The following is a 22,594-nucleotide window of genomic DNA, read 5'->3' on the forward strand; positions in this document are numbered from 1 at the left end:
GTTGCAATCGAGGAGGTGCTAGGCTATGTTTTCATCTGGAAGCTCAACTGGAAAGAATCTGATTTCAAGGTTATTCAGGTTATTGGCAACATTCATTTCATTGAAGCTGTTTGGCTGAGGGTCCTAGCTTTTTGCTGGCTGTTGGCTGAAGGCTGCCATCAGGTCATAGTTCCTTGCACTGGAACAACTTCTCCTGAAGGAATCAGGGTTTCATCCACAGGCCAAAAGTCATCATATTCTATAGTGACTTCCCTGGCTTCCCAGGTTGAAAAAAAGAATGGTTTATCAGATTGACCGGTTTGGTCTGACTGGCCTGTGCTCAATAGCTGACCGCAAGTTCCTCACCATCCAGCGTGTATGTTACCCATACTTTTAACTCCCCAGGGTAACCTTCCTCACCATTACACTGACCTGTGAGAAGTAGATGCCGTTAGACAGCACCTGAGGAGTCCAGAGGACCTTATCAAACCTTCTGATGCCTCCATGCGGACTGTTGGGCCTGTTGTTAATGGCCAGCTTACGCTCCTTCCCATCTAATGTGAATGTTCCTTTGGCAATTCCGTTGGCCACCTTGCCAACGACTGCTCTAAAGTAGGGCTGCTTTTGGAGGATCCCATCCAACTTGGCAAAGCCAAGCACCACATCCTCTGCCTGTCTTCGACCTCTAGGGCTGTGATGGTGCATCCCCAGGGGATAATGTCCACTCTTAGCAGGTCTGACTGCAGCCAGAACTTCTTCACTGTCCCTGCCCTCATGGACAGCTCTTCAAACTCGGATCTGGTTACTGAAACTATGGGGAGAGCTTCGGGTGCACTGCTACTCCTGGCCTTAGAACTCTGTCCACCAAACTTGGAGTGACAAAAGTTCACTGGAGAAGGGGTGGGGCACATCTTATGTATTTTTAATGTGAGACACTTATGTCTCATCTCTGTTTTATTTGGATCTTTCTAAATATCTCCCATGTCTCTCCTTAACATGATCATATTCCTTTTGTTTTTTTGAGCATGTGGGATATATGTATAATATTGCTTTAATATACTTGTGGGCTAATTCTTTCATCTGCTTTATTTCTGAGTCTTTTTGTATTGATTGATCTTTTCTCCTAATAATGGTATTTCTTTGATTTTTTGCATGCATAAGTAAATTTTCATTAAATGCTTAACATGTTCAATGTTAACATAATTAACATATGAATTTTACATTTTTGGATGCTGGATATTTTTATATTCTTTTAAATATGTTTAAGTTTTTTTCCTGAGACTCAAATAAATTATTTGGTAAGCTTTTCAAGGCTTGCAAATAAGCTTTGCTGTGGCAGACCAGTGCAGCTAGGGCTAAAGTTTCACCATTACCAAGACAATATAATCCTGAATGGTCTAACCTAATGCCCTGTGCATTACCAGGTTGTTCCACTATAACTGATAGTAACAAAAGTTATTACAAGCCCTGTGTGATCTCTTGGGACTATTTCACCTGATCCTTTATAGGTTCTTTCTCCAGATACAGTGATTTCATCACCTCCTTGTGCTGAGCAGGACAAATTGACTTACGGAGAGCACATGGAGATCTCACAAGCTTTCTCTCTGAGAAGCTCTCTCCTCTCCAGGGGTCTGCCTTATAACTTCTAGCATATTTGGTCTCCCTGAATTTTCAACTCCATCTCCACAATTTGGGGAAATGACTGGGATCTGTTTGAGGTGACCCTTTCTGGAAACTCTTGAGACAGGAAGCTGGGACAATCATAGGGCTTGCCTCATTTTTAAAAAAATACTTTCTATAAGTATCATTATATTGCATTACTTATTGTCTAATATCTTTAAACTATTGTTCTATATATTTTATCAATTTTTTAAGTTGTTTAAGGTGGGTGCATAAATGTAGTCTCTCATCCCTCATCTTTGCTAGAAGTAGATGTGCGCAAGAATTCATTATCTTTTCATTTTGTGTCATTGTCTCTATTAGCAGTCTGGTGAAACCTATGCATGCTTCTTAGAATATTCTCATTAAGTTCATATAACCAAAGCAGAGGATTATCCTGAAACACATTTGTCAAGATGCTTTTAAATAATTGCATTGCTATAATAAATGTGCTTCTTTATTAAAACATTAAAAAATTCTAGCAGCAGGTCTAATAATTACTAAAATCTAAAGCACTATTTTAGCATAAATAATATTTCCAGATTTCTGCCACATGATACATGTTATGAAAACATTTGTAATTTCTATTGATGACAAAATCATAAGAACTGCTAATCCTACTGTGATTTGGATCCTACATCCATAATTGAAGAAATGTTAAATTTGCAGTTAGAGGTTAGTGATAATGAAGATATAGTTTCCCTTGTCCAAGCTCATACAACCCTGCATTTTCCATTAACATCATGGAGATCTACAGACCCTATGGTCAGAAATACTGTTATAAGGAAACCTCCTGTTTTTTTAATTTTTATTTTGGGGATTAAATCATGGTTCAGGGTATTTGCTACTCAAAAACCTTGGTTTCTGAAGCTTGCTGCTAGTTTTATATCATTGTTAGTGAGGTCCTAAAGAACAATAGGATTATATGGGACCATAGGTAAAGCACTTATCATTGTGCATGGCACTCAAGAAGCTCACAATAACATTAGCTATTAATCAGCATTATCATCATCATCATCATCATCATCATCATCATCATGCAGTGGATGAAGGAATACTTTTCAGGGGATGTTGAGTGAGCTGAAGCTTATATAATATGAAGTGCCCCTTTTATTTTTTTTTATTTATTTTTTTTAAATATATTTTATTGATTTTTTACAGAGAGGAAGGGAGAGAGATAGAGAGTCAGAAACATCGATGAGAGAGAAACATCGATCAGCCGCCTCCTGCACATCCCCCACCGGGGATGTGCCCGCAACCCAGGTACATGCCCCTGACCGGAATCGAACCTGGGACCTTTCAGTCCGCAGGCCGACGCTCCATCCACTGAGCCAAACCGGTTTCGGCTGAAGTGCCCCTTTTAAAAAAAATCAATAAAATATTTTCCTTTTGCCAATTTTATGAAAACTTATGACTGTATGAACCCATTACTAGGGTCTCTTGCAGGGTAAGTAAAGCCACCTGGACCTTGAAGCTACCTGGACAAGTACTGATTCTTGAAACTTAAGCTTCATTAACTTCAGAGCAAACTCTTTGTCCTTGTTAGGGTGAAGGTCATGGTGTCGGGAAATGTGGAGGGGTGTGAAAATAGGACAGAACCACTATCAGGTCTGGCCTGGATCTTTGGAGCCTGGTGTTGAATATATGACTCCTGGAGGGATTTGTTTTCCATGTTCCTGACAGCAGGTGCATTAGAGGGGCCCAGTGACAGGCAACACAGAGAAGAGAGCATCCTGCCTATGTAGAGAGCATACTGCCTACTCTACTACTGCCCCCTAGCAAAGTAAGAGTACATAGTGGATGTTTCCTGCAACTGTGTCAAAATAATGAGTGAATGTAGTTTTGTTTTCTAAGAAACTTTAAAAATAAAAAGTAAAAATGAAAGAAAAGGCTGTGGGTTCGATCCCTGGTAGGGGCATATGCAGGAATCAACCAATGAATGCATAGGTAAGTGAACAACAGATATCTCCTTCTTTCTCTCTCTCCCTTTCCCTCTCTCTCTCCCTCTCCATATTAAAATAAATAAGTACATAAATAAATGGGGTCACTCTATAATGAAAAATCTTCAGCAATCAAAAATATAAATAAAAGGGTGGCATATTATATGGTTGAGGTGAATAACAATCATATATATAATCCTCAGTGTGTACTGTGTGTTAATAATAGAATGAAAACGTGTGTGTGTGTGTGTGTGTGTGTGTGTGTTTCAAGAGCATGCGCATGTGTGCGCAGGAATGGTGCACTCTTTGCGAAGGCATTCTCAAAGTCCCATCTCAAAATAGCTTATTACTTTCTTGCTAGGTAGTCTTCAGCACAGTGATCTATCTATTGCCCTGGAAATTTGCTTAGCAAAAGGTGTTCAGTAAACCTTTGTGGAATGTAGAAATTCCTTGTGCCAGGAATAAAAACAGGAAACATCGAAACGGCAAGTTGCAAAATTACCTAAAAATTAGGCTACATTCACAAAAACAACAACTACTTCACCTCAAGGATCCCTAATGGGCAAGAACTCAGTTACTACAGCATAAGTATTAAAGTATATTAAAGTGTACTCTAAAAATCTAAGAAGGCAGGGATTCATAGGCTTTGGTTCATATTTGCATCTTACCAGCACAGATCCTAGTCCATAGCCATCAGGTTCTCTCTAGATGCTCACTGAGCACATGAACAAATGGATAATGTTTTAAACTATATATTCTGCACTGACTGTCTGCAGGCCATGCCTTACTTAGAGTACTAGTTCAGCAGCAGCTTTTGCTCACTTGTTCTTTAGTTTAATGAAGCAGTGGTCACCACAATCACTGGTATGTCAGATATTCACGGCCAAAGAGATCACCAATAGGGAATGAGCTTTGTAAAGAGCATTGCTTTCTGGGCTGCCTGTGATAAGGGCTCCTATTTCCTACAGGTGTTTGTTTGGGATCTCTCTACCTTGCTGCTTCATCTGCAATGGCGCCCATGCTGTGTACGGCCGCAGGATGGGACTTGCACGGACTCTTGATCCCCCTCCTATGCAATCTTTTTGAAAGAGTTGTCAGAAGTAGTTCCTGTGATAAAGCCAGATGTTTTGAAATAGATCAAACCAGTGACATCTGAGTCTGCCTCTTTGCGGAGTGGGGCTATTTGTTTTAGTTCAGGAAATAAAACTGAAAACTTGTAGACATGCTGTTACTACTTAAAATTGGACTCTTCTCTGAGCATGAAATACAGACAAACCCTAAGTACCATTCCCAGCTCTGTTCTCTCTGTAGGATACAAAGCTTTTGTGCACATAATGAACTCAGACATTTTAATAGCTGATTTGTACCCTTCAGGCCTCTGTTGCCATAACCTCTACTGACTCACTGTGGATTATTATGTGGAGCTTAGTATTGTTGATTTACTTTTTTTTATATCTATTCCTGAAGCAATAGAATTTGTCACTTCCGTTTAGAACACATTTGTTGAAATGGTGTTTTTCTCTAAAGGGCACTTAAGTCATTTTTATTTAAAAGAAACTAATTAAATTTATCTTTCTCATTTGCCTCAACATGACCTTTTGGGAACTTGGAAATTAAATTTTCTCCTAATATTTTACTTTCCAACTTGGCAAACATTTGACATTGTTTTAGATTCTGAACAAAGTTGAAAAAGCACAGATTTCTTTTCAGAAATCACTTCAACTTTGAAACAAGAAATGACAATGATTCTTAATAACTTATCTGCTATGGGATGAGCTTTAGTCTTTCTTTTTTAAAAAATTACAAAGGAGAAGGGAAAGATGAATGTAGAAAATAATGAGACCATAAAATTACCAACTAAAACAACAAACATCCAGAAGGGTGATTTCAACTGTAAATATACTCATTTAAAAATGCAAAAGTGTTCATATTGCCATTTAATAAATATTATTTGGTGTTGATAAACATAATAAATTACTGAACAGAAATTAAAATATCTATTCTTGAGCAGTCTGAATTAAAAATACTAATGATAATGACAGTAAAGATCTCCAAAATATGCCAAAATAAAGAAACTGATGGAAGAGAATTTGTTATTTATAACTTAAAATGCTTTTTCATGCTTGATGCCATAATCATGTAATAAAATTATTTCAGGAGTTTTAAGAAACTGTTAAAGTTCAATAATGTAGATTACTTTTTGGTAAAATGTCAACTTTTTGAATAAAGGAAATATGTTAACCTTTGAGACAGCATGAAAGGACCTAAAGAGTATTATGCTAAGTGAAATAAGCCAGTCAGAGAAAAACATGTAACACATGATCTCACTTATATGTGGAACCTAATGAACAAAATAAACTGATGGACAAAACAAATCCAGAGACATGGAAGCAAGCAACAGACTGATGAATCGGGAGGGTGGGGTGGGCAGGGCAGGAAGAGATTAATAAGAACGTATATGCATATACATAACCCATGGACATCGAAAATATTATAGTGAAGCCCTGTGGAGGGGGTAGGATCCAGCTGGAGGGGATCAGTGGGGAAAAAACAGGGGACATCTGTAATTCTTTCAACAGTAAAGATAAATTTAAAAAAAATATTTTTATTGTAAGATAATTATACCCTATAAAAACAATAATTGCATAGAGGTTTATAATTTGTGGAGGTCTCTCCATATATGGGTCCTAAAGACATAGGTAAGACAAGTATTTCTTTATCTCCATTTAAAGATATAAAGTAGAGCTCAGAGAAGTGAAAAGATTTACCCAAATCACATAGATTAAGTGTCAAACCCAGGACCTGAACACAGGTCACCTGACTTCAAATCTACTTTTTGGTTCATCAAGAAACTAACCCTTCCTCAATTCCTGCCAAAGCCATGGAGACAGTTTTCTATGTGATTTAGCAACATTGAAGCGCTCCCTTTTTTCACCTGCATCATCATTATCATCACTGCTGGGTATTTCCTTGCTGCAGAACTTGCTGCTTTGGAGAACTCAGAGAGGAGTGAGAAGAGCAAGTCTTGGGCCAGGCCTCCAACTGAGAGGCCAGTAGGGGAGAAGCTGGGAAGATGGAGTGACAGAAAGTGTATATATTTACTAAGCACCAGTATCAATTCTAAGTACCAGTGGCCTTCACAAAAAGCAGGGATCATCTGGGAACTGGGGTGAACAACAATCAATTCAATCTTCATTTTTTTCTTAAGTCAACTATATTGAGGTATAATTTACATAAATAAAATGTGTCTATTTGCAGTGTGCTGTTCCATGATCACTACAGTCAAGTCCAAGAGCATTTCCATCATCCCCCAAAGTTCTCTCCAGCTGTTCTGCAGTCCTTCCCTCCTGCCACCCCCATCCTCAAACAACTACTGGCCTAGCAGGTTTTTAAAAACTCAAGAGTGTGAAGATGGAAGGAAATAGTGAGAACAAAAGGAGGACTTAAATCAAATGCATTTCCCCATTGTCAGAATCCCAGGTTATAAGTCTAAACAAAATTTCCAGGCAAGGCAGGACAGTGAATTGGGTTTATGGGAGAGGGACAGCTACCTGCTCTCTCTCCTTGTCCAGTCCCCATAGTCATTTCCTGGTTTCTCACACTCCCTACCTCATCACAACTTCAGTCGCATCCATGGCTTATATTTACAGAATGAAAATGTCACTTTCAGAGCCCTGTCATATTGAGACCACACTGGTAGCTTCCACCACCACCCTAGATGTCCATGAGTCATAGTCAAGATTTGACTCAAGTAGTTCTTAAACTTCTGGGGGAGGAAGGCTACAGACAGACCTCTTAGAGAAAGCTTTTGATGCTCTCCCTAGTAACATGCAGCCAGTGCACAATATCGCATTCAATTTCAGGTGTCCACAGGGAAACCCCAAACCCACTTCTGGTATCCACGGTATGTCCTTGGTATTCAGTGTCAAACTTTCCCATACCTTGTGGTTTTCAGCTCCCTGCTCTGGGCATACCAGGGAAAAATACTGCATTCTGTGCAAAAGAGGTCAGGAAGGCCTCTGCAATGTATTAGCACTTTCTCTGTAAAGCATTTTTTTTTTCCTTTTATAACACCAGATCTTTGGTTGTGTTTGAGGTGGAGACCTTGCACCACTTTACACAGAAAGTAACATTCTGAAGAAAGACGGGTGGTTAAGGAGTAATGTGTGGCTTTTCCAAAAGCAATGCAGCAAAGTGTGGAGAGAACACAAGGCCAGGGTGCCTCTTAGTCTGTTTTCTCCAAGTAGCTGTGGGTATAATGTTTAAAAAGGAACAGACTTCTCTGGGTATCCCCTATAGGCTCATCTTTCAAAGGAGGAGGGATTAGGTAGAATAATGCCATTTAGCTCAGAATTCTAGGATTCCACACCCCCTTCTCTTAAGTCAAACTACCCTTTCTTTTTTTATAATTGCTCTAAATATTCTGGACACTTGAGGTCACCTTATAAAATATCCAGCACGCACATGCAAAACATAAAAATATTTGAAAAACCCCTAAAACTAAGAAGTGATCTGGAATGTCAATGGCCAGCAGGAGCCAGTTTCTGAGGTGAGCCCACCTCTTTTCAGCCATTCTCTCACCGACACCCCATTTCACAGGGGTGCACAGCAAAACAGCGCTTTGCTTTAGGAACTAACTGACTAAACACACTAACAAGGTGACATTGACAAACCCAGTGATGTCTGTGACCAGCATACTGGGTGGGTGGGTGAGAACTATGCCAAGGAACAACATACCCCCAATAAATATGTCTTGAATGAATGCATGAAAAGAGGAAAATTCTTACATGATCTGGGCACAGAAAAGGACATGGTGAATAAGTGTGTTAGATATTTTAGCTTATTTTAACTGGGACTATTTGATTTATTAAATTGCATTTCAGGTAAGCCTGACTTGGAAGGTTCTTTGCCTGTGCAATGGACACTGAATTTGTTCTATTTGCTTCACTTCTAATCCTATTTAAAAAGAGCACAATTAAAGTGGTGCCAAACAGTCCCCTGTGCACAAGAGGTCAGCCGCTTCTGCAAATAACTTTCTCTGGCTTTATAGTTGCGAAGACTGTGATGTGTCTCTGGGAGTTTCCCTAATTCTTTGTAACATTTTAAAATAAGTACTCTGGGACAGCTAAACGTATAACTTGTCATCTAAATATGCATTTAGAGACATCTAATATATATTATAAATATGTAGTCAGGGATTTTCTTACAAGGACTAAAGAGCTTTGTAATAACTCCTTTGAAAGGATTGTGTTCTATTGCATTATATGTGTTCATGCTCTTAAAAAATTCATGTTATTTTCCTGATAGACCAGGATGTCTGATAAGAGATGGTAACGAGACACTGTCAGTGAGGCCTAGAGAATCTCAGATTCCACACATGATGCAAAGCCCCATTCTTCATAAAGACAAGGTATGTAGTAAAGAGCTAAGGATTTTTTTTCTTATAAATAATGCAATAATACAATTGCTCACATGTCAGCCCATAAGTGGACAAACACAATCCACACGAACTGGGTCATCAGGTTCAAGGCGATCTGTGAGAGGAGCCTTCACACAATTCTAGGTGGGATGAACTGCTATTAGAGGCAGATGGCTGAATGCAGTGAATTCCTACATAGGATCCTGCAGCCCTTCCCCAGTCAGATGTTAACTGGGACTATTGGCTCCGGGCACGTATTGTCTAGAGCAGTGGTTCTCAACCTTCCTAATGCCATGATCCTTTAATACAGTTCCTCATGTTGTGGTGACCCCCAACCATAAAATTATTTTCATTGCTACTTCATAACTGTAATTTTGCTACTGTTATGAATCGTAATGTAAATATCTGATATGCAGGATGTATTTAGGCGACCCCTGTGAAAGGGTCGTTCGACCCCCAAAGGGGTCGCGACCCACAGGTTGAGAACCGTTGGTCTAGAGCAATGGACACCAGCTTATTTGATTAAGTGCTCCATCAGTAAAATATTTTTTTAAAGGTTCCTCCAGTATATGTCTATTCATCAACTTGTAAGCTATTCATATTGAATATTAAAGCTTAATTTATGTTTATTTTTCAATAAAACATGAGTGTAAGTGCTGATATTTTTCTCCACGCTTCAATGAATCACCAGGTTCCTGGTTCTGGAGAAGTCAGCCCAGATAGGGAAGCATGTCTAGGACATGTATGGCTTCATTACAGTCTCTTCACCACTTGCATAGAAGGGAGTCCAAGCCTGTGCCATAGCAGCAGTTGTCTTTGACCACAGGAGAAGCTGTGAATGGGGCAGAGGGGGAGTTTTCATAGGTTTACCTGTTGGAATGATTCTAGGTGGGCAAAGCACCAGGACCCCCAGAAAAGCTGGTCAGAGTGGAAAGATGAAGAGGACTGGCCACACCCCTGCTCAAGGCACTGCCCCAGAACAAACGCGACCACTCCAGTCCTCACTGGGTGGCTTCTATAGGCAAAACAGGTGCCTTTACAGCGAGCATCCTCTTGTGAACAGGGCAAAACTCCAAAGCATGGCTCTTCCTTTGGCCCCATCTGCTCCTCTCTACAAGCCTTTCCCATCTCTGGTCGTATTAAGTCTCCATGGTCCTCATTTCTTTCTCGTCACAACAAGGAGACCATGTTACCAGGAAAACACTGTGATAAACAGGGTCACTCCTCCTTTTATTTGATAAATGTTATTGAGTTCCAATAATGGGCCAGGTTGAGAAACAAGTGATTGATCAGAAATTACTCCCCTGAAGGCTATCTGTTTAATGTGTGTTCCCTGTTGCTAAAGGTTCAGGTGTCTGTAACCAGAGCTTCCTGGCACGGTGGAGGCCATCCACAGACCACCCCACCAAAGCCTCCCAGCAGCCTGGCCAGTCAGCTGAGTCCAGATCACACGGAGGTTATTTTTCTGGAAATGAGCCAGCTCTTTTCCATTTAGTTGATACACAGACATGAACAAAGATTGTGGCCCGGGATTCAGATACACTGGGGATAGTGCCTGGGTTGGGATATGTAGGAAGGGGTGCAGAATGAGAGGAGGTGGCAAGGTCAATGTGGAGGTACACAGCAGGACAACATCAGCAAGGCAGCTGCATGAAGCTAAGTCAGTGTGTCTATTGGCAAGGGTAACTTCTGTGGCCCTCAAAGTACATAGTAATTGGGCGAATGTCTTGGTTTCTCTCAGAGTGTCTTACAGCTTTACCCCCACCCTGAGAAAACAACATTGAGCATATTCTTTTGTAGGTTGGAAAGGGTGGGTGTGGGGGGGTCATTCAGATCCAGCCAGTTGCCAGGTCATTAATTCATCAACCACTCATTAAAGGCTGCTCTCTCTCTCTCTCTCTCTCTCTCTCTCTCTCCCTCCCTCCCTCCCTCCTTCCCTTCCTTCCTCCCTCTTTCTCTCTTTTTTAGAAAGGGGGGGAGAGAGAAATGATGTGAGAGCAAAATGCATGCCTCCAACCCGGGCATGTGCCCTGACTGGTAACTGAACCAGTAACATTTCAGTGCATGGGACAACGACTAACCAACTGAGCCGCACCAACCAGCCAGGGCTAAAGGCTTCTCTTAACTGTGAACAGTACCAGAGGCCCAAAGCAAATAAGGCACAGGTTCAGCTTACAAAAAGCTTGCAGTAATTTAGGAGCAATAGATGTTTAAATTCCTAAGAGAGAAGTGTGAAAGTGGACATATGTCATGTTCAATAGAGGCAAATGGGAAAAAGAGATCAATTATGCTAGATGGGAGGGCTTCAAAGACCTTGTATGCATATATGCATAACCCATGAACACAGACAATAGTGTGGTAAAGGCCTGGGGTGGGGTTAGGGTGCAGGCTAGAAGGGGTCAATGGGGAAAAGGGAGGACAGGTGCAATACTTTCAACAATAAATATTTTTTAAATAAATAAAAATTAAATTAAATTTTAGAAAAAGGAAATACTGACAGAGCCGAGAGGGTCTTGCAGGATGAGTGGCAGTGCCAGCACACTGAAGGGTGTGAGATATTCCCCCAGAGGAAACAGCATGCTAAGTAGCGTGGCATAAATACACAACTGTGCAGAGCTCAAACCATTTGTAGTGTGGGAAAATGGCAGGAGAGAGAGGCTGGGCATGTAGGCAGGGAAAAACTCATGGAAGGCAGTGCGCCATGCTGAGATTTCTGGACTTGATCAGTACACAAGTGGGAATTATTGAAGATTTCTAAGAAGGGAAATGCATTTTAGAATGGATTGAGCCTGTTGAACTCATTATCACTTTGCTGAGTATTTCAAAACAGGAGTTCTCAAATTCACTAGAACACATGACATACGATATTCCCGCATGAAGCATTGTTATAACTGTGTTGATGATGTTCTGTTTAATTTCCTGCACTAGCTCTAACTCCATTGCTTTCTCTCTTTCTCTGAAAGAAGCCTGTCCAATTTCAAGCAAAGGAGGGTGGGTTTATTATAAAGATCACATTGCAACAAATAATAAACCACTTGTGAAGTTCACTACTGAATTACTGTAACTAAACACCAGCTCTGCACCAGATTGTGACCTGCCAGTGGGTTATGATCATGAGTGACCACTACTGTTTCAAACATGTATGTGCCCTGGGAGCTCCTATCTGAAAAAGTCTAAATGCCCAGTTTGTTAATGAAGAACTGAAGTGCATGCATAATTTCTCTATATACCATGTACATACAACTTCCCAGTACAATTACAGAACATAAGACTACGTACACTAACACAAATATACTTACGTTCACCCCTGGGACTGCAAAGGACTGAATACCCATAAACAGCCCAGTGGGGCAGGGTGGCATCCCCCAGAACTAGTGGCTCTGTCTTCCAGGTCACCCTCACTGTGGTCCAGGAGTCCTCACCTGCTCTCCTGGAAGTGATGGGCGCCTCCCTGTTCTACCTGGCAGGTGTTGGGAATAGGCTGTGAGTGAGAAGTAGACCAGCTGGGCTGATCACCCAAGGGCAGGTGGGGAACATGAAGAGCAGAGGGTGGACTAGGAGTGCAGGAAATGTACGCATAGGAAAGAAAGCAGTTGTGCACAGCTATTTGTTTTCTCTTACACAGAATTATGTGTTCCTTTAAAGGGAGGGAAGTGGGGGGGGGGGAGGGGCGGGCGGGGAGATCAACGTGCATTCTTTGTGAATGCAAAGTACTTTTATGTTTACTTCCCATCCCCCAACTCTGTGTGGTGTTGCCAGAATGTATTTGATGTAACTTGTGTCACAGGTCGCCTTTTGAATGTGACCTTTTGAAACCGGTGATACATATCACATATATGGAGCTTGAATTAGGCACATGAACATACTGAGGGGGGAAAGGACATGCCTCAATTTCTAAAATGCCATGGCTTTTTTAAGTTGAAAATTTAAACCAGAATAGTAAAAAATAAAAAGTGAAAATATAACCCTTTTTACTAAACTGGAACATCCTACAAAAGGGAAATGGTTCAGTAATAGTTAACACATAGAACGAGGGAATATTAGCCAGGTGCTAAATTAGTACTAAGGAAATTAATACTAAGTAACTAAGTACTGTGTTAAGTCAAAAAGTGTATAATATCAACTGGTGTACACCATAAATCAGGAAGAAGCAGGTGTGGTTAAGCCCCAAGCAGGGAGGGGCGTGTTAAAGTGAAGAGTGGGTATATTATTGCAGTGAAATGATGAGAAAGCTTTACTTATTTTTTCTTACCAATTTTCCACAAATTTTCTTTACTGACAGTATCATAACATAATGAGAATAACCCGGCAATAACATAAAAATGTAACTATTGTAACAATCTGAGATACAAACAGGAATTTTGTCCGATGTGCAGTAATTTTGTACCTTTTCCAACAAAGTAACCCGTGTAATTCTGGATGCAGCTGGCTTTTTGCCCCATTCTCTGGGTGATGACATGTACTTCTTATACTGACTCAAAGGACTGAGGACCACGACGGAGCCTCTATCACTGACAGCTTACCCGGCAACCTGGGAGTTAGCCGAGTTCAAGGAAATCCGCTGATCTGCACTTTCAGCTGTTCCTCACTCACTAGCACTTTGTTGAAGGCTTATATATCCCACCTCCTTTGACAAGCCATCCTTACTCATTCTAGCAAATGGGATGTTCTTTTTGAATAGCCGCAGCCTGTCTATACTACTTATCTGGGGGTCACAATCTATTTGGTATTGTTAGTCATTCTGTGTGTGTGTGTGTGTGTGTGCTGCCTATAAACTTCCACGAGACTTTGTTATACTTCTCTGAATTGCTCATCACAGTATCCTGCATGCAATAAGTAGGCACAGGGCCTGGTCGGCAAACTGCGGCTCTCGAGCCACATGCGGCTCTTTGGCCCCTTGAGTGTGGCTCTTCCTAAGCCGTAGGAGTATCCTGATTAAGTTAATAACAATGTACCTACCTATATAGTTTAAATTTTAAAAAATTGGCTCTCAAAAGAAATTTTAATCGTTGTACTGTTGATATTTGGCTCTGTTGACTAATGAGTTTGCCGACAACTGATCTAGACGAGTCTCAACTGGGCTAACTGGGCACATATCTATTCCATGCCAGTAGGCTACCTCAGGAATGTCCTCATGGAGATGAGAGAAACACAAGAAAGAGCAAGGCCTCTCAAGTTGTAGACTTAGAAGCACCATACTTGCACTTCTGCTTCATTCTATTACCCAAAGCCAGGCACATGGTCAAGTCCAGAGACAGAGACAGAGGACACTTCAAAGTTAAATGCCCAAGGGGGTGGATGCAGAGAGGGTAAAAGATCATTCAACCCATCAGCAAGACCTATCAATTCTACCGTAGAAATACTTTCCACACCTGTCCAATACTCCTTCTATGTTATTGCTACCACCACTTCAGTTCACCATGATCTCTCTTAGCTATCACCACCTGACTGCTCTGTCCAAATCTTTCTTGTCCATTCCTTCTCAGACTATTCTCAATGCAGCAATGAGAATAAACTTAAAAAGAAAACCTGCTCTGACCACTCATTTAATTAAGTCTGCCAAATGGTTTCCTATTGTTTTCAGGATAAAGGTGAAAATCCTGACTAAGGCCTGAATTGTTTTCAATTTTCAATTGAGAGGTTATTTTAAGGCAAATAGGTGAACCTGGTGAAAGGGAGAAAGAGAGTGAAGAGGGAGTGTGGGAAAGAGAGGCTTTGTAATGACTTCCATGTGAGGACAGCCTGGGACCCCTTTCTCTAACCTCATCTCCTTCCATCCTTTCTTTCACTTTATGGTTGGAACATATCATAATTCCCCAAGTTGTACACTATTTCAAGCCTGTGGGGTCTTACTTGGACTACTCTGTGTCCAAGTAGAGAAGTAGAGTTCTTTATCCCTCCTTTTGGTACGGCTGGCAAACCCTCTGCCTTATCCCCTAAAAAAAAAAGAGAGAGAGGAGAAGAGCACAGATTGGTTTGGCTCAGTGGATAGAGCATTGCCCTGCGGATTGAAGGGTCTCATGTTTGATTCCAACCAAGGATGAGAGAGAGAGAGAGAGAGAGAGAGAGAGAGAGAGAGAGAGGTGATGGGGAGAGGAAGGTGAGGGGGAGAGGAAGAGGCCAGCTTAGGAGTACCCTAATTAAGTTAATAACAATGTACCTACCTATATAGTTTAAGTTTAAAAAATTTGGCTCTCAAAAGAAATTTCAATCGTTGTACTGTTGATATTTGGCTCTGTTGACTAATGAGTTTGCCGACCTCTGGCCTAGGGGAACAGGTCCAAGATAAGTCATTGATGAGAGAGAAAAGGGTGTACTGAGTCACATGTCAGCCAGGTGCCGGTCACACCCAGAGGTGAATGTGACTGACTGCAAGAACGCTCCATGTCGGCCGGCGGAGTAAAGGGTCCCAGGTTCAATTCTGGCCAAGGGCACATGCCCGAGTTGTGGGCTCGATCCCCCCCCAGTAGGGGGCATGTGCCAATCAATGATTCTTATCATTGATGTTTCTCTCTCTCTCTCTCTCTCTCTCTCTCTATATATATATATATATATATATATCCTATTTAATAAAAGCCTAATATTCTAAGTGTCTGGTCATCTATTCAACCAATCAAAGCGTAATATGCTAATGGTATGCTAAGGCCGCTCAACCACTCGCTATGATGTGCACTGACCACCGGGGGGCAGATGCTCCAACCAGTAGGTTAGCTTGCTGCTGGGGACTGGCCGATCAAGACTGAGCAGATAGGCCAGACACACCCTGGAGTACTCCCACAGTCCCTTCCCGGCTGGTCAACCTCCTGCATCTCTTCCTGGCCCTGATAGTGCACCAGTGAGGTCCCTTGGCCTGGCCTGTGCCCTCTTGCAACCCAGAACTCCTCGGGGGATGTTGGAGAGCCAGTTTCAGCCTGATCCCGCAGGCCAGGCTGAGGGACCCCACTGGTGCACAAATTCGTGCATCAGGCCTTTAGTATACATATATAAAAAGAATGCTCCATTTTATCTTTGCATTGGACATTTCCCACTACACCTTGTTCCCATCTTCTCCATTTGCATTACAAATTTCTTTTTACTTCTTCTGACTTTTGTCCATTTCCAAATTATTTGTTCTATATTTTCCCCCTGTGTTTAACTTGTTTTTCACTTTCCATAGGATTATTTTTCCATTAAATGTCGATTGCAAGGTGAAAATTTTTAAAAGAATAGTACTAATAATGATATTTTGGGAGTTAGGAATGATTGCCCAGGAAATAGAGATATTTGTCTTGAAGGTTATGTGACCCAAGTCATATATACTTAACAAAGACCAAAAGAGACTCATAAAATAGATACAAAATAGTACTATGGGAGTGAGGGTCTTAAGGCTAAGAGGACACTACTTATGATTAAGCTCACAGGGCTGCCATGAAAAGGTGTCAAGTAGAGTGTTGGTGGGATAGTGGCATTACAAATTCAAAAGGAAAAAGCAACAAGTTGATGATAAATAGATGAGTGTGGTTGTAGTGTTTGGTCTTTTAGAGGTCAAGAAAATTATTATAAATTTGAGTCTTAGAAATAGGTTCTTCTGAAAATTTCACAGATGTTGTCACAATTCTCACTTTCTTTTTCAACTATCCTTTTTTTAAATTTTATTTTATTGTTTAAAGTATTACAAATAGTAGTACATATGTCTCCTTTTTCCCCCCATTGACCTTCCCCTGGCCTCCCCTACCTCCCCAGTACATGCCCCCTGCCCCAGTGTCTTGCATCCATTGGTTATGCTTATATGCATGCATACAAGTCCTTCGGTTGATCTCTTACCTACCCCCCTCCCCCCACAACTCTTCCCAGCCTTCCCACTGTAGTTTGACAGTCTGTTCAATGTTTCTTTGCCTCTGTATCTATTTTTGTTCATCAGTTTGTAATGTTCTCAACTATCCTTTTTGTGAGCTAACCTATCTGAATAAACATATTCTGAATTACCTCCATGTCCTCACCACTTATGTCTTTCATCTGAAATAACCTGGCTGAAATTCTTCTTGTTTTAAAAACATGTCCTCTGTGGTTACCAATGACCTGACCAATTTGTCTATCCTCTGTTCTTGAGCTCAGCCTCTCCTACTTAGACATCATTCAATATCATCTCCTTGGCTTTATCTTCAGAAACATTGCACGCTAGCTTTTCTTTCTAATTTGACGCCTGCCAGTTTTTAACACGTGGTCCTCCCATCTCCCTCACACATGAATGGTAGTTTTGTTCCAAAGCTTAGTTGGGAGTCTTGTGCTTTTTCTTAGGTGCTCCATTCCTTTCCAGCCAGCAATTCCCACGATCCCACCCAACACATGTTTGCATCTGACTTTCCCAATGCAATCCTCAGTCCAATCTTTCTTACTGAGTATAGTTTGGTGTCACACAGATTTCTTGCCAATAACAAGTGAAATATAACCACAACCAAGTTCGTTATAAAATTCCTATTCACAGTTTACGGCGAACACCCACTTTCCTGTCATTTTGTTTGGCTTTATTGATGATAAAGATAGTCTCTTTCTGCCTTGTGTCCTTACTCATGGGAGGCTATCTTTAAGTTCTCTCTTTCACTTCTTCATTCTGCCAAGTCCCTATATTTATTTCTCCCTTGTATGTCTTACAGATGTTCCTCTGTTTCAAAATCCACTGTCTTCACCCAATCTCTAACATATTCACAACTGTCCTAGCACTTTTGCCAAACCCTGATTTCCATCCTTCCTTTTCTTCTCCCAAGTTCAACTTATATGTGAGCAACTAGCTTTTATGTAACTCTCCAGACTCATCATAAAGAGTGTGCTCAATAAAAGTTAGAGGGTGACATTGCCCGTCACTTGAGACTCTCTTGGATGCATTATATTTCCCACTCCCCCCACCCCCTCTTTATTCTTACTGCTTGGAATGCTGTTTCAAATGAAGCTACCATCTTTGTATTCAAATTCCTCTCGGCAATTGAGCTCTGGAAAAATTTTAATAGTATTTTGGTGAAGGATTTTTAAAGATTTAATTAAGTCTGTTTGTTTGTTTGTTTGTTATTGTTGTTTTGTTTTTTTAGACCTCACAGTGACTTTTTATCTCTTTTTTATTGTCTTCTTAACTTGGCGTCTAAATCCATGGGGCAGAAATTATGGATAAAACATTCAGTCATGAGCACTGCATCAGCAGTACTTTTAGCTCTGCCTTTGCAAAGTGAATGAGAAATCCCTGTGATGAAAAGATACACCATGGACAAGAAGATCTTGTGTAGATCATATCGTCACTTAGGTCACATGATAAATTCTCTCTGTAAAGGAGAGTGCACACATTCAGAGAAGAAAGTACATTCAAAATTATAGTGTTGGCCCAGATCAGGCCGAATTGTATCAGTTGTTTCTGTAACTATATAAACAGAAGCACAGAATCTTGAGTGGCTTATAATTAAAGACTTCTAGAGAACTGATCTGTATAAATGCGAGGACTGTAAGTATTCATTTTATATAGGTTTTTAAAATAGCTGTGAACTGACTCACAAACATTATTAAATATGTACACAAATTACTTAGTTCTTGGTACATAGCTATTATTTGATTAAAAAATAAAACATTGCTAATGAAATAATTTCCAAAGTATATGCTCAAATTAATTGGAACAAAGCTTTAATTAGAACATGCAAAGAGTACAAGGTGATTCCTTTCTTTCATGGTATAGAAATCAGAAATTAAAAATTCACAAAAGCCCCAATTTTAAGATGACTTTTTAGCTTCTCTCTTTAAGATGGTAGATTCAAATGATGTCATTCTTTCACCTTCCACTCATTCCTAAAATACCATCCTACTGTTCCAACTGCAACTGACTGCTGGGAGAGATCACCATCTCAAATGTATTAATTCAGTAAATATCGATGCACACCTGTGTCACCATTACTGTTCTAAACATGGGGTACAGTAGTGAGCCAAAGCAACAAAAACCCTCTCCTGTATGAAGTTTTCATTCCAGAGCAGAAAAATAAATAGTAAATGAAATAAAAAATAAAATTAAGGGATGAGCATAATTAGAGATAGAGGGGTGAGGGCAGATGTGAAGGAGGTGAGAAAGTAAGCTATCTGTGGGGGAAAAAACAGCTGGCAGAAGAACAGCAAGTGCAAAGGTCCCAGGGCAGAAGCATGTCAGGAAGGTTTCAGAAATGGCAAGGTGACCAGATCAGTGTGACTGGAGCACAATGAACAGGTGTGAGAAATTTTATGAGAGAAGCAATAAAGAGTCAAATTTCATAGGACATAATAGGCTGTTATCAGAATTCTGGCTTTTACTGTGTATGAGTTGAAAGTCTACTGTGGGCTTTTGCATAGAGGAGTGACAGGATCTTATCTATATTTTAAAAGATCACTCTGGCTGCTTTGTTTATATAGGTTCTAGGGGATCAAGAGAGGAAGCAGAGAGAAAATTTAGGAGGCTACTGCAGTCAAGAGATGATGGCAGCTTGTACTAGAAGGGTAGCAATGGAGGTGGGAAGAAATAGTGAGACTATCAATATATTTTTAATATAGAGTCAACTGGATTTTTCTAAAAGGTTGTATGTAAGGTGTGGGAAAAGAGCAAGGTCCAGGATAATTCCAAGATGTTTTTGTCTGAGCAACTGAGATGGGGAAGCTTGCAAGTTGAATAAATTTTGGGGTAAAGATAGACAATTCACTTTAGAACATGTAAAGTCAAATAATTCATTTACATTATCCAAATTTGTTAGCAGTTACAAATTAGAAGTCCCAGGAATGAGACTTCTATAATAATAAAAAAAATAATATGCTAATATGCTAATTAGACCTTCTAGATGAAGCCAGGCCTGTGAGGGAAGCCCGGGTCCCGGGTGCCAGAGGGCAGCCGGTGAGGGCAGCTGGGGGAAGGAAGGCCTACTCTTGCACATATTTCGTGCATCGGGCCTCTAGTCTTTTATAAGCCACCTCTTCACTCATCCCAAGTTTTGCTAGAAGTTTAAGTCACAGCAAGGGCACATAATGAGAAAGAGTTCTACAGGAGTCTCATGGATTAAAGAGACGTTTGGGAAGTTATTTTTGGTGCTTTCAAAGCAAACAGTAGAATGAAAATTTAGTCTATTTAGAAGAAAAGCCAGTCCCAAGATTTTTATTTTCTCTCACCTCTAGGAAAAAGAAAATTTGTAATTATAGCAAATTAGCCGAATCATTTGTATGGCCTGTGATTCAGACAAATCAGCGCTCTGCAGGTCTCCTGCAGGCGGTTCTCTTTGAGTCTAGGGAAATGAATCTGATTAAGAGCCAGGAACAGAAGCTGGCATCCAAGGTGAGCGATTACTTCTTTTTACTCTCAAACTAACTAGATCCTGCTTATTTTCTTTGCTAATTTCAGACTAGTGAGGGTGGGGGATGAAGAAATAGGATTAATATTGTGTACACAGCCGAAACCGGTTTGGCTTGGTGGATAGAGCGTCGGCCTGCGGACTGAAAGGTCCCAGGTTCGATTCCGGTCAAGGGCATGTACCTGGGTTGCGGGCACATCCCCAGTGGGAGATGTGCAGGAGGCAGCTGATCGATGTGTCTCTCTCATCGATGTTTCTAACTCTCTATCTCTCTCCCTTCCTCTCTGTAAAAAATCAATAAAATATATTTAAAAAAAATATTGTGTACACAAATGTGCTGAGAGAAATTTACACAATTTATTTTCTGTTAGCCTGGAACTGAGTATATAAACTTTTCTGACAATAATTGTGATGCATTGATTCACTCAACAGTAAACATTTACTATTGCTTACTATGGATTATGGATTGTATTAGTGCTGGGGGTAAAATACATAGTAAGACATGACCCTTGCCCCCAAGATCGTTGTGGGCTTTCCACGTCTCTAAGAAGGTTAGCTGTTCCTTACAATACCCTGAATGAGCACATAGCAATGTGGAATGGCCACAAGACAGCAATTGGCTGACTAGATGTGACTGAAGGAAACACTGGCAACTTTTCTTTCAGGATGAGGAAAAGAATCCTCTTTACTGTTCGTGACAAACAGACAACCCAAAGATCCAGTTTCATTGTTGTGTCCAAGTAATCATTTTTTTCATAGCATTTTTTTATATCACTTTAAATTTCCACTTTAGGTAAGTATTTTTAAAATATGTTAATAATTTAGAGAACATTAAAGCATCACAAATAGTATCTGTATTAGTCAGGCTGGGCTAACAATGATGTGGTAACAAACAACACCCAAATCGCAACCCCTTACCACAAGAAGTCCAATTCCTATTTCACTATGTATATAATATGTAGGGGGCTCTCCTCTCTAGAATTCTCAGAGACAAAAGTACTGGGACACTCAGCCTCTTCAGGGAACGTGAGGCTGGTTCATTGAGCGTGGGTTTCCTACCGCCTCAGCCTGAAGGGGACTCATGCCACTTCCCTTTATGGCCCATAGGCCAGAGCTGATCGTATCACCCCTCCTAAATGGCAAGGACACTGGAAAATATACGAAATATTTGGTGAATCCTTTTTTCTTTTCCATGTTGTCATTTTGTTTAATTGTAAGAAAACAAAACCCCAATAATATGACTGGGGAATAGGATCTTAGTGACCCAAAGTATGACTCTTCTTTAAAATGTATACAGAAATCAGTGGAAAACTATTTTAAAACAACAACAACAACAACAAAACCTTTCTAGATCCTTAATAAAAGTCATATAAAAGGATTAAATTATTCCAGTCAATCGTGCTTTTACCCAGAGAGAACCCAGTATGAATCTTGCCTCTCTCAGGAGCCAGATCCCAATAGGCCAAACTGAGCAGAGCATTCAGAGGACCTGGCAGCCCCAGCACCTTCCTTAGCTACAGTGCCCAGAAGGAGATGAATCTAGCCCAGCTGGGTAGGGAGCCACAGAGGCTCAGACTTGCCATATGCAGTACATTGCTTGTCATCAGGGCCTTTAGAGTGCTTATTTCAGGACACGAGGCATATCTGGGAAAACAGTTTCCACCACTCCAGGAAGCCAATTTTTTTCATGGAAGATGGAGACAGAGCAAAGAGAGAACATACTCTATATTGCTAATAGTTTGAAGGATTATGGAATTAAAGACAGGGACTGATCGCTGACAAACCAGGCTGCGTCTACTGCAGTGACCTCATAGAAATTTCAGACTGTTGTTGAGAAGATTTCCTTCTACATTAGGGAAAATGGTCTTTTCAAGTTTGACCTTCCAAGAAAAGCCCGGCTTCACCACCACCGACTGCTAGCTAACCACAAAACCCGAAAAGAATAAGGCAAAGTATAAAAAGGGACTGAAACGTGAACACGATATTTCCAACATGGCTAAGTTTAAAATCTGGCCTTCCTCTTCTACCTTGCAATCCAGTGATTTATTTTTAACATTTATTATCTTCCTTTGGGATCAAAATTAAGCTGTCAAAGAACTGTTGTCTGTGTGTGCATGTGTGTGCGTGTGTATGTGTGTGTGTTGATTCTGATGACCAGCTGTGTTTAGTCCCTTATAAAGGTCAGAGGAAGGCCCCTTTTTCTTCCCATCTGGCGTATTTCTTACAAAAAACACACTGATATAGCTGATATAAACATACATATTCCTTTCGTGCACTCG

General features: G+C 40.6%; 1 protein-coding gene and 1 pseudogene across 7 annotated transcripts in view; both read right to left on the bottom strand.

The window, feature by feature from the left end:
• SEMA6D (semaphorin 6D) overlaps window positions 1–22,594 on the bottom strand; it is a 563,670-nt gene that overhangs the window by 321,467 nt on the left and 219,609 nt on the right. The gene's annotated exons all lie outside the window — the stretch shown is intronic.
• Window positions 159–890, bottom strand: LOC139003324 (galactose mutarotase pseudogene; annotated as a pseudogene).

This window comes from Myotis yumanensis, unplaced genomic scaffold (genome assembly GCF_028538775.1).
Source record: "Myotis yumanensis isolate MYYU_CA2020_CCGP unplaced genomic scaffold, mMyoYum1.0.hap1 SCAF_1, whole genome shotgun sequence".
Classification (NCBI taxonomy): Eukaryota; Metazoa; Chordata; class Mammalia; order Chiroptera; family Vespertilionidae; genus Myotis; species Myotis yumanensis.